This window comes from Lutra lutra, chromosome 16 (genome assembly GCF_902655055.1).
Source record: "Lutra lutra chromosome 16, mLutLut1.2, whole genome shotgun sequence".
In the NCBI taxonomy this organism is placed as follows: domain Eukaryota; kingdom Metazoa; phylum Chordata; class Mammalia; order Carnivora; family Mustelidae; genus Lutra; species Lutra lutra.
In genome coordinates, this window is record NC_062293.1 from 41,168,551 (window position 1) to 41,183,885 (window position 15,335).

Consider the following 15,335-nt stretch of genomic DNA (forward strand, 5'->3'; position numbering starts at 1 on the left):
ATAAAGTAGAACGCGGAGGTAAGGATGAAATGAAAATTATTTGTCTATTTTAGACAAGCAATTTTCTCTAATGTTCTGTTCTCTTGTGTCGTTGTCCTTCTGAGAGCTCAAGGGCTTTTTAAGGTAGAGCGAATCTGGGGGGTTGTCCTTGAGCGAGACAAGCTGGAAATGTGGGTAGAGGTTGTCAGGAGCAGGGGCTAGAAGGACCCAACCATCCAGTATCAACATGCGGGCCAGAAGACCCCACTGCATGACACCGGGGCCTGAGTTGGGTAGGACAGAAGCAAAGTAGTGAGGTTTCACTGTGTGTCAGACACCGAGTGGGGTTCCTTTCTCCCCCCATGAAAATGCTGCCAAGTACAGTTAATATCTCCATTTTACAGATGAGTAAATTGAGGTTCAGGGAAATGACACTGTCTTTGGCCTAACTGGGATCTTCTTAGTCTAGGAAGGGAAAGCAGCATTTAACCCCATGCCCATTACTACTAGGAAGACCCAGGTTCACTGGAACATCAGGGTGAGAATATGCTTGGCATTTTAAAAATGGAAACTAGGGTTAATTTTTTTTCAGTCATACATATTCATGGTGAGACATAGCCTGCAGAATTACAAAGAGCAGATTTACCACCTCAATTTATCTGTCCTTGAGCTAATACTAAACTGGGTGGCAAATCCAGAGCAGGAAATCTGGAATTAAGAGCAGACCACAAATATGCACCAAAAACCTTAAAAATGCACACACCCTCTGACCCAGCAATTTCACCTCTAGGAATTTAGCCTCCCAAAATAGCTGAAAAAGTGGGCCAAGAAGTATTTACAAGACAACATTGTTTACAGCTTTGAGAAATGGGAAACATAACTGTCCAACAATAGACTTAATATAAAATAGCACATTCACTCAGGCAAATACCATATGCCCATGAAAAATGGTGCTGCAGACATGTGTCCATCGACCCAGAAAGCAGCTCATCACGCCTTTGTTGGGTGAGGAAACAGCCTGTGTTAGAGTGGCACATTTGATATGATCATGACTGTGTTAAAACAAACAAATAATATTCCAGGAGTGTTAAGTGAGATATAGATCAGTGTGTACATCAGATACACACCAAAATGTCAGCAGTGGATTATGGGATTATTTTTTTAAAAATTTTAAAGATTTTATTTATTTATTTGACAGTGAGAGAGCACAAACTGGGGGAGTGGCAGAGGGAGAGGGAGAAGCACGCTTAATATAGGAGCAGGGAACCAGACACAGGCCTCGATCCCAGGACCCTGGAATCATGACCTGAGCCGAAGGCAGACACCCAGCCCTCTGAGCCACCCAGGCGCCCTGGGTTACTGGATTGTTGTCTCTATATAGTGGGATTAGAGACCATTTTTATTTGCTTATTTTTTCTGCATTTATCCAAACACATTGAAAATACCTTGCTTAATTTTTTTTCCCGGTTTATTAAGCTAGAACTGACATATAGCGCTGTAGAAGTTGAAAGTGTATAGCAGCATGAGTTGACTTACATGTACTGGGAAGTGATCACTATCGTGGGTTTAAGTCTAGTTAACATCCCTCATCTCATATGATACAAAAAGAAAAAAGACAAAATGGTGTTTTTTTTTTTTTTCCTGTGTGATGAGAACTCTTAGGATTCACTCACTCTCTTAGCTTTGAGATTCACCATGCGGCAGTGTGACCTGGAGTCGCTGTGCTGTGCATTACGCCCCCAGTCCTTAGTCATCTCAGAACCGAAGTTGGTGCCTTTTGATCACTGTCATCCAGCCCTCCCCACCCCCCACTCCCTGTCTCTGGCAACCAAAATCTGGTCTCTTTTTCTTTTTCTTTTTTTTTTTTTTTAAGATTTTATTTATTTATTTGTCATAGAGAGAGAAGCGAGAGCGAGCACAGGCAGACAGAGTGGCAGGCAGAGGCAGAGGGAGAAGCAGGCTCGCTGCCAAACAAGGAGCCCGATGTGGGACTCGATCCCAGGACGCTGGGATCATGACCTGAGCCGAAGGCAGCTGCTTAACCAACTGAGCCACCCAGGCGTCCCTGGTCTCTTTTTCTATGGGTTTGGTTTTTTGTTCATTTGTGGGGTGTTTTATTTATTTATGTTTTAAGATTCCGTATATAAGTGAGCTCATACTGTATTTGTCTTTTGCTGTCTGACTGACTTCACTTAGCAAAGTACCCTCAAGGTCCATCCATCCATGTTGTTGCAAACGGCAGGATTTCCTTCTTTTTTATGGGCAAATAATATTCCATTGTGCATATATCTCTGTCCATTCACCATCCATTCATTCGTTGCTGGACACTTAGGTTATTCCGGCCTGCTTTTGTCTTGTTTTGTTTTGTTTTTTGCTTAACTGTTTCCTTCAGAGAACACCTGTCACTTGCATAACTAAATGAAAGTTGTAAAAGTCTCAATTAATGCCACCAGTGAGAAAGAGGTAGGGAAGGGACCTGGAGGCAGGGAGGGGCTGGGGGACATCCAGACCCCAAGCCAGGAGGTAGTGGGAGGTCTCATAAGCAGACAGATACACCCAGCTTACAAGCTGCATAGACAGGTTATGTCATGCCCTTGAACCTAATACCTGGTCGATTCATGGCATGTGGAGTTCGGCACTGCCATGCCCCCCCCCCGCCAACCGCCTACCATGTATCTATATGGGTCACCTGCTTTGTGTGGGGGAAGAAACACCTAACCCTTGAACCACATACACATCTGGAGGCATTCGTACAGAGAATGTCTGGCCATCCTGGAGATGAGGGGTTGGGTGGAGAATGGGGGTTCTTGAGAAGAATTCATGAATAAGCGAGGGACTTCTGGTGTAAGGAGCCCCACTCAGAGACCACCTGAAGTATTATTGGTGAGGCTGGTCCCATCTGTCTTGTGGCTGCTGCTCCAGCGTGGGGTGGGTCTGTGCTCGGTGGAGAGAGCAGGTGTGGACGTGTGATCCTTGAGAGCCGGGAGAGGAGCAAACGAGTGCTGCTCCATGAAGATTGCAGATGTTTGCTGCTGGGATGAACAAGCAGAGACCTCCAGGCTTTGGGGCACCAGGGGGGAGCCCATGGAGAGACGGTTGGCTGACTTGGAGCCACGAAGGACGAGGTAGTGGCCCAGCAGAAGGGGCAGAGGAGGACAGGCAGGGTGCTCTAGGAGGAATACGAGTGGCCGTCCGTCCTCGGGAGTTTGGTTCTGCATGTCAGTCTCCTATTGCTGCTGTAACAAGCTTCTGTAAACTTAGCTTACAACGGTGGGTCTTTCTCTCTCGCACTCTGGAGGTCAGAAGTCCTCTAAAATCAGGTTTCTGGCCAGGCTGCGTTTCTTCGGCCGGCTGGCTCTGGAGGAGGATCCATCCACTTGCCTTTTCCAGCTTCCGGCCCCTCCCTTGGATCACTCAGACCTTGGCCTTGTCTCCTCTGCTTCTGTCCCTACATTGTCGTCTCTGATTCTGACACTTCTGTCCCCTCCGATTGGGGCCCTTGTGACTGCACTGGGGCCACTAGATAATGCAAGATCATCTCCCCTTCTCAGGACCCCTAATCTGATCACGCCTTCAAAGCCTCTTTTGCCCTGTATTGTAACGTATTCCCAGGAAATTCTAGGGGTTAGGGTGTGGCCACCTTTTGGGGGCCCTACCGTATAACCCCAAAGGACAGGCAGGATGCCCCCAGAAAGCACTGCTGGGAGAAGGGGGAGCTTGGACTTAGTAGGTTTGGGCATTAATATTAAGTAGTTATTCACACTCACAAATGAGTGAAGTTTAGGGACCTTTAGGTTTCAATACAGATAGGGACCCTGGAGCCCAGGGGAACTAGGGATCTGTCCAAAGTCATAGGGCTAGTGCTCCAGCTTTTCTCCATGCTGTCTGTTTCACTCACCTGACACTAGGAAAAGGAAATACTGCTGTTGTTTAAGGCAGAGAATAAAACTTACCAGATTTTGGGGGGGAGTAGGTGGGTGTGGTTTGCTTTGCAAGGGAAAGCCCAGAGCCCCCTGAGTGTAGGTGGCCTGCAGGGACTTGCTGGGCCTCGGCCCTCCTTGGGAAGTTGTCCCTCACTGAGGCGTTTTATGAAGGGAGGATGGAGAGGGGCCAGGTGCTCCCCGTGCTGGCCCACAGCCCATTCTCCTGAGGCTGCGTGGCCACTGTTGGTCAGCCTTTGGCTCTTTCCGCAAGGAGGAAGATCTGATTGGATTGTGGGGTGGGTTCCAGGGACAAAGGGAAAGCACTTGGGACCCACCCAGCAAGAAAACATTTCTTTCTCTGACCTTCTGGAAAGCCCACACCAGTGTGTGGTCAGATGGTGAGAGCTTAGGGAAGGCCAGACTATAAGCTTTGCTGTTTTTCTTTCTTCCTCTTCTGAAGTCAGCCAGTTCTCAGTGGATTTGTCAGAAAGAAGCACTGACATCAGAATACCTAAGTTTCAGTCTTGCCCCTGCTTCTCGCCCGGTATATGACTCTAGATACATCCTCTGACATCTCTGGGCCTCAGTTTACCCATCGTAGAATCGAGGGTTCAGACTGAATGATCTGCAAGGTGTCTTTTAGGATGTGTCCAGCTTATGCTGGAATGCTTATGATAACCTCCCCACCGGTCTCCCCACTTCCTTCCTTGGAGGGTCCCAAGCCCACCCGGTTGCTAAAATCAAATCCCCTCCCCGCCCCCCGAGCACACTTGTTTCTGCTCTCTGCCATGCCCCGGTTGCCAGCCAGGTGCCTGGCCTTCAGCGGGCTCTGAGCTCCATGAACATGGAGAGAATGACTCAAAGGAGAAGGCCCAGGCAAAGGGGCCAGTGTCACACTCACCACGCACAGGGAAGGGAAGCCCCTCCGCCCGGTGCCCCCCACCCGGCTCGAGGCCTGCAGAATCCCAGGAAACAGGTTGTTAAGGAGCCAGCCGCCAGCAACCAAGTTAGATAATGAGGGCTTGGGTTTTTTCACCCCTGTTTACCTTGTGTTAAGTACACGAAAATGATGTCATTTCTGCACCCATCCAGCTGGCGCGGGTGACAGGGTCTCCTGGGCCTTCTCCTCTCCCCACCCTGGTCACCCCAACCTTCATCAGTGAGGGCGGGCCTCGGGGAGGCTGGTCAAAGCCACATCATAGCTCTATCCCAGTCTTCCCCTCCCATCCATCCCGTGTTTCCATTCTATCCCAAGTTCATCTCTCACCACGAAGGCTCAGTGGTGTCTAATTGGTCCTCTTGCCACTGGCTTGTCCCCTCCAGTCCCTTTACCCACCGCGGCCAGAGGGAGTTTCTAGATGGCACCTGCCTGACAACCTTGATGGGTTCCAGTGTTGTGTTCAGAAGGAATCTTCGCCTGACCTCAGAGCCTGGTGATCGGCCTCCTACTACCCACCACCGCACCCCAGGACTCCACGCCTCAGGCCTTCAGCCACCTGGAGCTTCTTCCGTATTCTTTTTTTTTTTTTTCCTTAAGATCATATTTATTTGAGAGAAAGTGCACACCTGCAAGCAGGGGGAGGGACAGAGTGGGGAGGAAGAGGGAGAGGGAGAGAATCGCAAACAGGCTCCACGAACAGAGTAGATAGAGCCTGTCGTGGGGCTCCATCTCACGACCCTGAGATGATGACCTGAGCCGAACCTGACTAAGCCACCCAGGTGCTCCATTCTTCTGTCCGCATTCTTTTTCTTCTTTTTTTTAGATTTTATTTGTTTATTTGACAGAGATCACAAGTAGGCAGAGAGTCAGGCAGAGAGAAAGGGGGGAAGCAGGCTCCCCTCTGAGCAGGGAGCCCAATGTGGGGCTCGATCCCAGGAACCTGAGATCATGACCTGAGCTGAAGGCAGAGGCTTAACCCACTGAGTCACCCAGGTGCCCCTCTATCCGCGTTCTTGAAGGCGACCTCCCCTCCCCAAGTTCTTCACCCCTGGGGCCCCCTTTCCCTTTACATGAACTCCTCCTAAGTCCCTCAGGGAGTCTCAGAACCAAGCCTCCCCGCTCCACTCCCAGCCCTATTCCCTCCCGTATGCCCTCATTGTGTCCTGGGAAGAGATGCTTTTGGAGATGGTCAGAGGTTGCAAAATTTGCAAGACCCAGAGAAGACCCTGAGCTTTGCTGATCCTCTTAGGAGGCGATGTGCATGGAGTGGAAGGAAGGGTGAGGAGCCTCCGCTGGCAGGGCCTTGTGTTCAGGAAATTGGATCTCACAAGGAGCACAGGAGGACAAAGGGCCTGGAGCTTGGAGCCTGGCTCCCTGTCCCACTGCCCCTCTGGAAGCTGTGGTCCTTCCAGTTTTTGCATGTCTGCGGGGCACACAGACCCCACGTGGCCGGGGTGCTGCCTCAGAGGCAGAGGGTAGGGGAGCTCTGACGGTCCTTGAGCCCGGGAGGGCCAAAGAGCAATTGCTCCTGTTCCAGGCTCTGAGCTGGGGGCTGCCGTCACAGGGGAAGCAAGATGCTTTCCTCACCCTGCCCAGTGCAGGTGACGGACGAACATGTGACACATGAATATTCCAATGTGATCAGAGACGCAAAGCTGAGCCAGGGACAAAGTAAGCCACGTGGATGGGCACTCCGTAAAGAGATGGTGACCAGTAACAGCCAAAGTGAGCTCATTCAGTCCTCACAGCAGCCTGTGATGGGGGGTGTAGCTCCCCTTAGCACACCAGTACCTACGGGGCACTTTTCTGCGCATGCACCAAACCAGACAACTACATAACCAAGCTGAGCCTTGGGGTGCCTGGGTGGCTCAGTCACTAAGTGTCTGCCTTCGGCTCAGGTCATGATCCTGGGGTCCTGGGATCAAGCACCACATCGGGCTCCCTGCTCTGTGGGAATCCTGCTTCTCCCTCTCCTGCTGCCTTTTCTTGTGTTCCCTCTTTCATTGTCTCTCTCTGTCAAATCAATAAAATCTTAAAACAAACAAACAAACAAACAAACAGGCTGAGCCTCAGTTTTGACTTCTGTTAAGTTGGCTTATTGATACCTGTGTTACCAGGCTTTGTGAGACTGAACAAAGGAATATATGTGGCAGGGCCTGGCTCCTAGCAGGTATCAGATTTCAGCTTTCTCAAGAATAAGGAGCCATCCTGACCACTGGACAAGATTGTAGGTGGGATTGGGGGTCTTTGACAGACAAAGCAAGTTGGGACCCGAATACAGGATGCATAGGGTGCGTTCTCTGGGGCCGAACTTCAGGACTCCTGGCCTCTGGGTACTACCTCCGCCTGACCCCTTCCCACGAGGCCCACCCTTCCAGCGCCACCACAGGCCACGCCACCCAAGTGTCTATCACCTCAGGTGTGCTCCCTTCGTGGTTCCTGCAGGCTCTGGGCTCACTGTCCTGGCCTGCCCCTGGCCTCGACTATTCTGAAGTGGAATGGCTAGTCCAGTTCACTCCTAATCTGGAGCCCCTTGAGGCAGATGGAGGGGGTGGTGAGGCCTGGCTTCCTCCTAATCCTGGACTCGATACCCCTACTCCCCCCACACCCCCGTGGCAGAGGCTGCCTCTTCCCTGCCAGGCTGGGCCAGCAGTTGCGCTGCCTATAAATAGCAGAGAGATTCCTCGTGGCCCAGTGAATGGCGCTGACATCCTGCCTCCGCCTGACTGAGCCCTGAGTCACAGGCCCCGCCGGAGGCCCGCCCAGGCAACCAGGCCTGCTCTCCGACATGGCTCAGAGGAAGTGTCAGAGCGGAGGGGAGTCTCTTGGGAGGCTGAAAGAGCCTGAAAGACATGCAGCTGGCATTTCCTCCCCACGAGGCCCACTAGGGCGCCTGAGTATGTGTGCACATGGATGCGAGCCAGGCCGAGGGGCCGGCCCTGGGAAGCACAGTGGCCTCGGCACCCCCTTCCCAAAGTATAATAGGAGGGGAGAACTCCCGGCAAACCTCCTGTGTGAACCTCATCGGTTCCCCTTGCACTCCTGTTCTGGCTTTTGCTTTTTTCAAAGCGCAAACCCAACCCACAGGGATGGGCACACCCACACAGGCTCAGAAAACCAGGCTGTGGGAAGGGGCAAGGACTGAGACCACTCCAGAGGGCCAAGTGGAAGGACCGGCAGGAGGCGGTGGGGGTCTTCGGCCCTTTGCACACTGCTCGAATCAGAAGGAAGTTCTCCCTGGCCACACTGGGTCCGCTGTCCCCCTGTGGCTCGGGGAGGGCAGAGGGAGCTTGGTAGGCTCTGTCCAGCGGGGAGAGGCCATCCCCCAAAATCCTGCTAGGAAGGAGAGTGCTTTTGATCGCCCAGGCCCAGGACATGTCCACTGTCAGTTCTCTGCTCGAGTGCCACCTGCTCTGAGAGGTCTGCCAGCTCCCCCCATCCAGAGGGTCCCCCACTCCAGTTGTCCCCTGCAAGAGCCTGGATACAATCTAATTTATGGAATGTGGTTTTGTTTTCTTAAGGTTCCGCGCACACACTCACATGCTTATTCACCTACTCGTACACACTCACACTCTTGTGCAGACACGCAGGCCTCTTCAGTGATCTGAGGAGCTTGAGCAGCCCCCTCCCTCACTGTCACCTCCCAGTCTCTCCCAACCCTCCCTCCCTGGGACCACTGGGGCAGGAGATCCCAGCTGCAGACCTGCATTCTTTGCACTTCTGACGCATGGGTTCTTCCTAGGAAGACGGAGACGTTCTCCTGACTCGTGCATAGGTGTTGGGGATCTCACAGTCTAGAGGGACTGTGGTGGAAAAAACCTGTTCCTGCCCCATAGCTCCTGGCTGATTTCCTGTGGCCCACAGTCAATGTCCCACCTCTGCTGCCTGGTTTCTCCACAGAGGACAAAGCTTGGGGCCCCAGGAACCTTCTGTACTTCTCTAGACACTACAGGCTCTTTCATATCTCTAGGCCACACCCAGCCCAACCCTTCCAGGTCCCCCTGGCCCAGTCCCCATACCTTCTTGCTCACCTAGCAAACTCCTACTTATACTTCAAGACCCATCCAAAGACCAGCTCCCCACAAGACTGTCAGCTGCATGAACGATGTCTACCCCTCCTTTCCTCAGTTTGTCCTGAATTCTTCAGAAACACAGATGCACAGAACCATGGGCTTGGCAAGGTCCTAAGAGACCCACAGTGGTTTGTGATTCGGGGATGGTTGGAAATGCGTGGGGTGTTTTTTGCTTGGCGTAGTGACAGGGACTGCGGGTGGTGTTTAATGGGCGGGGGGCTGGGAAGGCTAGGAAGGATCCTCCATCCTGAAGATCAATTAACAGCCCATTGAGAAACACTGTGCCGCCTTCTGTTGGAAGGGGAACCCAAGACCTAGGGAGGGAAAGCATCTTGTCAAGGTCACATAGGCACTTTGGGCACCAAGGGGGTTGGCACCCACTCCCTTGGGGGAGCACTCCTGGGTGGTGCGCCTGATAATGGCCTTCTGACCCTCTGGGTCCTCAGCGCCCAGCCCTGGCCACGCCATGGGCACCAGGGGTGTTATGGGAAATGTGTCTGGGAATGCCCCCAAGTTCCCACCAGCTGCCGCACCTTCTCCTGCCCTGTGCTGGCAGCCAGATGGCTTGACGTGGCTAGAGATGTGCCTGGAATGCAGAGCCAGCGTCCCCCAGGGAGGGGAGAGCTGGGCTTGTGGGCTGGGGCCAGAGATCTATAATTACAGCGTCCAGCTCCGTTAGCTCATCCCAACACCAGGAAAGCCACGCTTCAGATCAGCATCTGGGCCTAGCGACCACAACACCCCAGGGCCCAGCCTGGCCACAGGGGATCGGGGGGGGCACATGAACTGTGTTCCCTAAATCAGCCCCCCAGCCCTAGTCAGGAAAGGGGTGGCTCTTCTCCACACTCCCATCTCCCACTCTCAGCTGGGGCCCCCACGGACCCTTCCTATGGGCTGAAGGAACTTTTGAAAAACTTGAAAAGAAACTTGTAGAAACTGTAATTGGTTATACGTAAAGCCAGAGATGACAACATAACCTATCCTCCCGTCCCTATCACTCAGCTACAAGAATCATTGACCCAATAGCCCATCCTGCCTCATCCAGAGTATCCCCCCCAAGCCACACCCCTCTTCTGGGATGATTTTGAAGCAGGATGCCAAATGTGACATCATTTCATCCATAAATATGTCAGCGTGTATCTCAAAAAGGGCTCTTCCTTACAAACTACACCATAATCACGACACCATTGTTACACCAAAAAGTCTTCATGTTATCAAAGACCCAGTCCCTGTTCAAATTTCCAACTGTTACATAATTGCTTTTTTTCATAATTGCTTTTTTAAAAGTATAGTTTAAATTTTGATCCAAATAAGGTCTATATCTTGTAATGGGTGGGTTAATCAGTTTTGAGTTTCTTTGGGTCTAGAATTTGGTTTGGTTTTTTGGTATTCATGGGAAGAAACCAGCTGTTCGTCTTGGGGCAGTTTGCTTATTGCTGTCTGGTGGTGTGATACAGTGTAGTCTTCTGTCCTCTATCCTGGAACTTGGTAGTTAGAAGCAGAGGCCTGATCAGATTCAAGTTTGATTTTTTTTTTTTGACAAGACTACCTCATTAGATGGTGTTAAGTTCTTCCATCAAGAGACACATGGTATCTTAGTCTCTTTTTTCTCTAATGGTAGCAGCCATTCAAGCAATGAACTTGTTAGAGACTGCAAAATGGTATTATATTTCATTCCTTCTGCATTTATGAGCTAGACTCTGTCTATAGAAGAAACATACTATTTTCTATTATCTGGCATGTAGTGATTCTATTTAAAAGAAACTTTTAAAGTTTATCCACTCCCTCAGTGGACCCTGGGGTAAATGGTCCAGAGAGGGCAAGCCCCTCACTAAAGGACACACAGCAAATTGGGAGCAGGCCTGGAACTCAAACCTGGGTGCTGCCTCATATGCCACAACTACTCTGGAGGCAGATGGTGGAACAGAGAAGGCTGGGGTCCAGGAATCGGGCCAGGATTTGAATCTAGGACCTGCCATTTATAAGCATGGGACCTTGCGCCGACCACTCAGCCTTGGTGCTCTGGACAGTCCCACTTCCAGACAGTCCCACTGTCTGGGTGCTATGGACAGTCCCACTTCCCTCATGCAGCCCAGGTTTGCCAACCTTTCAGCCCTCTATAAGAAGAGGCTTGGAGAAGCCCATGCTGATCTCACAAGGTGGGCTACCTTCACCAGTCAGTGCTCAGGCCCATGGCGTCTTAGTTTAGTTTCCCATGACTGCTTCAGGACTTGCCTAAGGACCCTGCCTGCCCGAGGAGAGTTTCTTAGGAGATTCAGCCTTTTGTTAGCAAGGCGATGAGCTCAGGACTGGCCGTATTATTGTGAGCACTTTTGTTCAAAAGTGATTATGAATTTCAAGACAGTGACAGCAGGACATAAAACCGAGCACAGAGCTCTTCTGGGCACAGGCCGTGGGTACCATGCGGGTCCCAGGTCCACAAAACAGCCCCAGAGGAGCTTTGTCTCCATGGCACATGCATAGATCTCATCCAGTTCCACCAAAATTTGAGTAAGTTGGGACATACTGGCCACAACCAGCAGAAACCCCAATCTAGTGAGCTTCAGTTAAGAGGGTATTGGCAGTAAACAGGATTTAACAATTACCGTCATTTAATTGCTGTTTCATGGCTTTTGATCCTTTGAGTCAACATGTAGGCAAAGCAGTAAAAACTCGATTGTGGGGCAGAAGGAAATAGGAAAGCCACAGACAACGTAAAAAATCTTATTGCTGACCAAGGTGGCAGGTGAATGGGCAGAGGAGTGGTAGGGATGTCCATATTTATCCTTAATTCTAAAAAGGGCTGGCAAGACAGGATAAACTGCCTAAAGGTGGACAAAAGAAATAGACATTTAGATATAGGTAACCAGTAGGTGCCTACTAGATGTGCTCTAAGCCTCAGTGGAGGAGGAAGAGGCAGGAGTGTAAGTGAACTCAGTTCTTACAGACCTTTTGGAGAAATCCGTGGATTCAGTCTAAAGTTATAAACCAAGAAATGGGTGTAGAAGCTTCGTATCTAGGGTTATGGAGTAAACATCAGAAAAAAAATACAGAAGGAAATGTGTCAAATAGTTTGCCTCTAGAATGAAGCAGGAAGAACAGGGAGGAGCCTGCTGCTTTCCTTTATGAGCTCTTTGGTACTGTTCGATTTGTTACCATATTCCTACATTATTTTGATAATAACTAAAAGTTCTGGGGGGGTTGTGGGAATGGAAAGGCAGAAGGGCTGATGGCCACTGGCTCATTCAGGGCCTCATTCTCCCAGGCTCCAACACAGGGCCTCTGGTAATACAGCTCATGATCCAAGGGGAAAATGCAGAATATTCCAGGGAAGGATTCTGATTGGCTCAGCTGTCCACCCCTTGGGCCAATCCAGCTCATGCTGAACTCTGTTTGGCCTGCCCAGGGTTATGTGACCCTCTGATTGCCAGGAAGTTAAGCTTTCCCAGGGCTCTGTAGAGCAGTAGAAGAGGAGCTCTCCAGGGGAAGGGCAGGGCTGTTCTGGGAAGAAAGGGAGAAGGGATGCGGGGTATACCCAGGGTGCTGAGACTACCACGGGCCAGACGCTGACAGAGGGTCCAGGGTTGTGGGAGACGTGGGGACGACTGCAACATACAACTCCTACCGGGAGTTGGGATGAGAAATGGAGACAGGGCAACCAATAGCTGTTACCCAAGCGAGAATGCGGAAGAGCCACAGTGTTACCAATGCAGGGTTCTTCGGCAGTGGGCGGACAACCTGTACTGTCAGGGGGCATCCAGAACTCAAATCAGTTCCAAAGCGCCCGCCCCACTCCGCTCCAGAGATGCCCAGCTACAGCACAGTGACTTGGGTCCAGATCCCATTCCTGCTCAGGGATTTTTTTTCTCACCTCTCTGAGCCTGTTTCTCCATCAGAACAATGGGACAGACCCCAGTTTAGCTATTAGATTGGTTTGGGAGGCTGAGTACAGAGCTTGGAGAGTAGGAGTCACTTCTCTACCCTCCCAGAGTCCCAGGGCCCCCTGCCTACACTGCCAACTTTTCTTAAATAACCTGATGAGTTCCAGCTTAGCTTAGAATCAAAAGATGCTCTTCAGAGTTGTTTCGTTATCTGGTCTATAGAAGAATACCAGATAATTATCCAAATGCCAAATATCACTTAACTGTACCCAAATTGTTAATGTATACCCCCCACCCCCACTAACACAGAAGCTCCCTGAAGGCAGGCAAAGCATTATTCATTTTTGCATCTGTCTCTGGTACCCAGCCTAATGGATGCATCCTTCCTACCCCCCACTCTCATCAAGAGATATAATTAGCACACAGCACCGTGAACGTTGAAGATGTACAGCAGACCGACTTAACAAATACATTGTGAAATGATTACCACAGTAAGTTTAGTTTACATGCATCCTCTCTACAGATACAAAAAGAAAAAGAGAAAAGCATGTTATTTTCCCTGTGATGACAAGACCTCTCAGGACATATTGCTCTTACCTTTCAGATACAGCATACAGCGGTGTTAACTATTGTCCTCTCATTGATCATTACATCTCCAAAACTTATCTATTCCTGGGAGTTTGTATCTTTTGAACACCTTCATCCAATCCCCCAGTCCCTCCTGTGTCTCTGGTAACCACGAATCTGATCTCTTTTTCTATGAGTTTTGGTCTTTAGATTCACCATATAAGTGAAATCATACAGTATTTGTCTTTTTCTTTCTGATTTATTTCACTTAGCATAATACCCTCAAGTTTCACCCACTTTGTCACAGATGGCAGGATTTCCTTCTTTGTATGGCTGAATGATAATCCATTGTGTGTGTGTGTGTGTGTGTGTGTGTGTGTAACATTTCCTTTATCGACTCACCAGTCAATGGATACTTAGGTTATGTTCACATCTTGGCTATTTTAAATAATGCTGCTATGAACGTGGGGGTACAGATATGCCTTTGACATAGTGTTTTCACTTCCTTCTGATATATTCCCCCAAATAGAATTGCTGAATCATAGAGTCGTTCTAATTAAAATTTAAAAATTGTTATTATTGAACTATAGTTGACAATGTTAACGTTAGTTTTGGGTGTACAACGTAGTGATTTGATGTTTCTGTACATTACTCATAACCCACCATGATAAATGTAGTCACCATCAGTCACCATACAACATTATTACAGTATTATTGACTAAATCCCCCAGTGGTAATTACATCTCCATGATTTATTTTATAACTAGAAGTTTGTACCTCTTAATCTCATTCACCTATTTTGCCCATCTCCCCCCTTAACTCCCTTCAGCAACCACCAGCTTGTTTTCTGTATTTAAGTATCTGGTTTTGGGGTTGTTTGTTCATTTGTTTTGTTTTGGATCTGACCTGTAAGTGAAATCATGGTATTTGTCTTTCTCTGTCTGACTTATTTCACGTTGCATAATATCCTCCAGGTCCATCCATGTTGTCACGAATGGGAAGATTTTACTCTTTTTATGGCCGAGTAATGTTCCATCGTGTATATACACCATGCGTTCCTTACCCCTTCATCTATTGACCAACACTTTGGTTGCTTCCACACCTTGGCTACTGTAAATAATATTCCAGTGAACACAGGGGTGCACAGATCTTTTGAATTAGTTTTTGTCTTGTTTGGGTAAATGCCCAGTGGTGAAATGACTGGATCCTATGGTATTTCTCTTTTCAATCTTTCCAAGAGCCTCCATCCTGTTCTCCACAGTGGCTGTGTCAGGTTACAATCCCCCTTTCCCACATCCTCATCAACATCCGTTACCGCTTGTGAGGCCGTTATCTAATTGTGGTTTTTTTGTTTGTTTTGTTTTGTTTTTAAATTTTATTTATTTGACAGAGAGAGAGATCAAGATCACAAGTAGGCAGAGAGGCAAGCAGAGAGAGAGGGGGAAGCAGGCTCCCCGCTGAGCAGGGAGCCCGATGTGGGGCTCGATCCCAGGACTCTGAGATCATGACCTGAGCCGAAGGCAGAGGCTTAACCCGCTGAACCACCCAGGTGCCCTTCTAATTGTGGTTTTGATTTGCATTTCTCTGATGAGGAGTGATGTTCAGCACCGTTCATGTACCTGTTGACCATCTGTATGTCTTCTCTGGAAAAATGTCTCTTTGGGTCCTTTGCCTATTTTTATTTTTTGAAGACTTATTTATTTGAGAGAGAGAACAAGCAGAGGGAGGAGCAGAGGGTTAAGCAGGGAGCCTGATGCGGGACTCTTTGATCCCAGGACCCCCGAGATCACAACCGGAGCTGGCAGATGCTTCACCAACCGAGCCACCCAGGAGCCCCTGCCTCTTTTTAAATTAAACTCCCTGACTTTTCGCTCTCGAGGTGCATGCATTCTTTATATATTTTGGATAGTAACCCCCGATCAGATATGATTTGCAAATATTTTTTCCATTCTGTAGGCTGGCTTTCCACCTT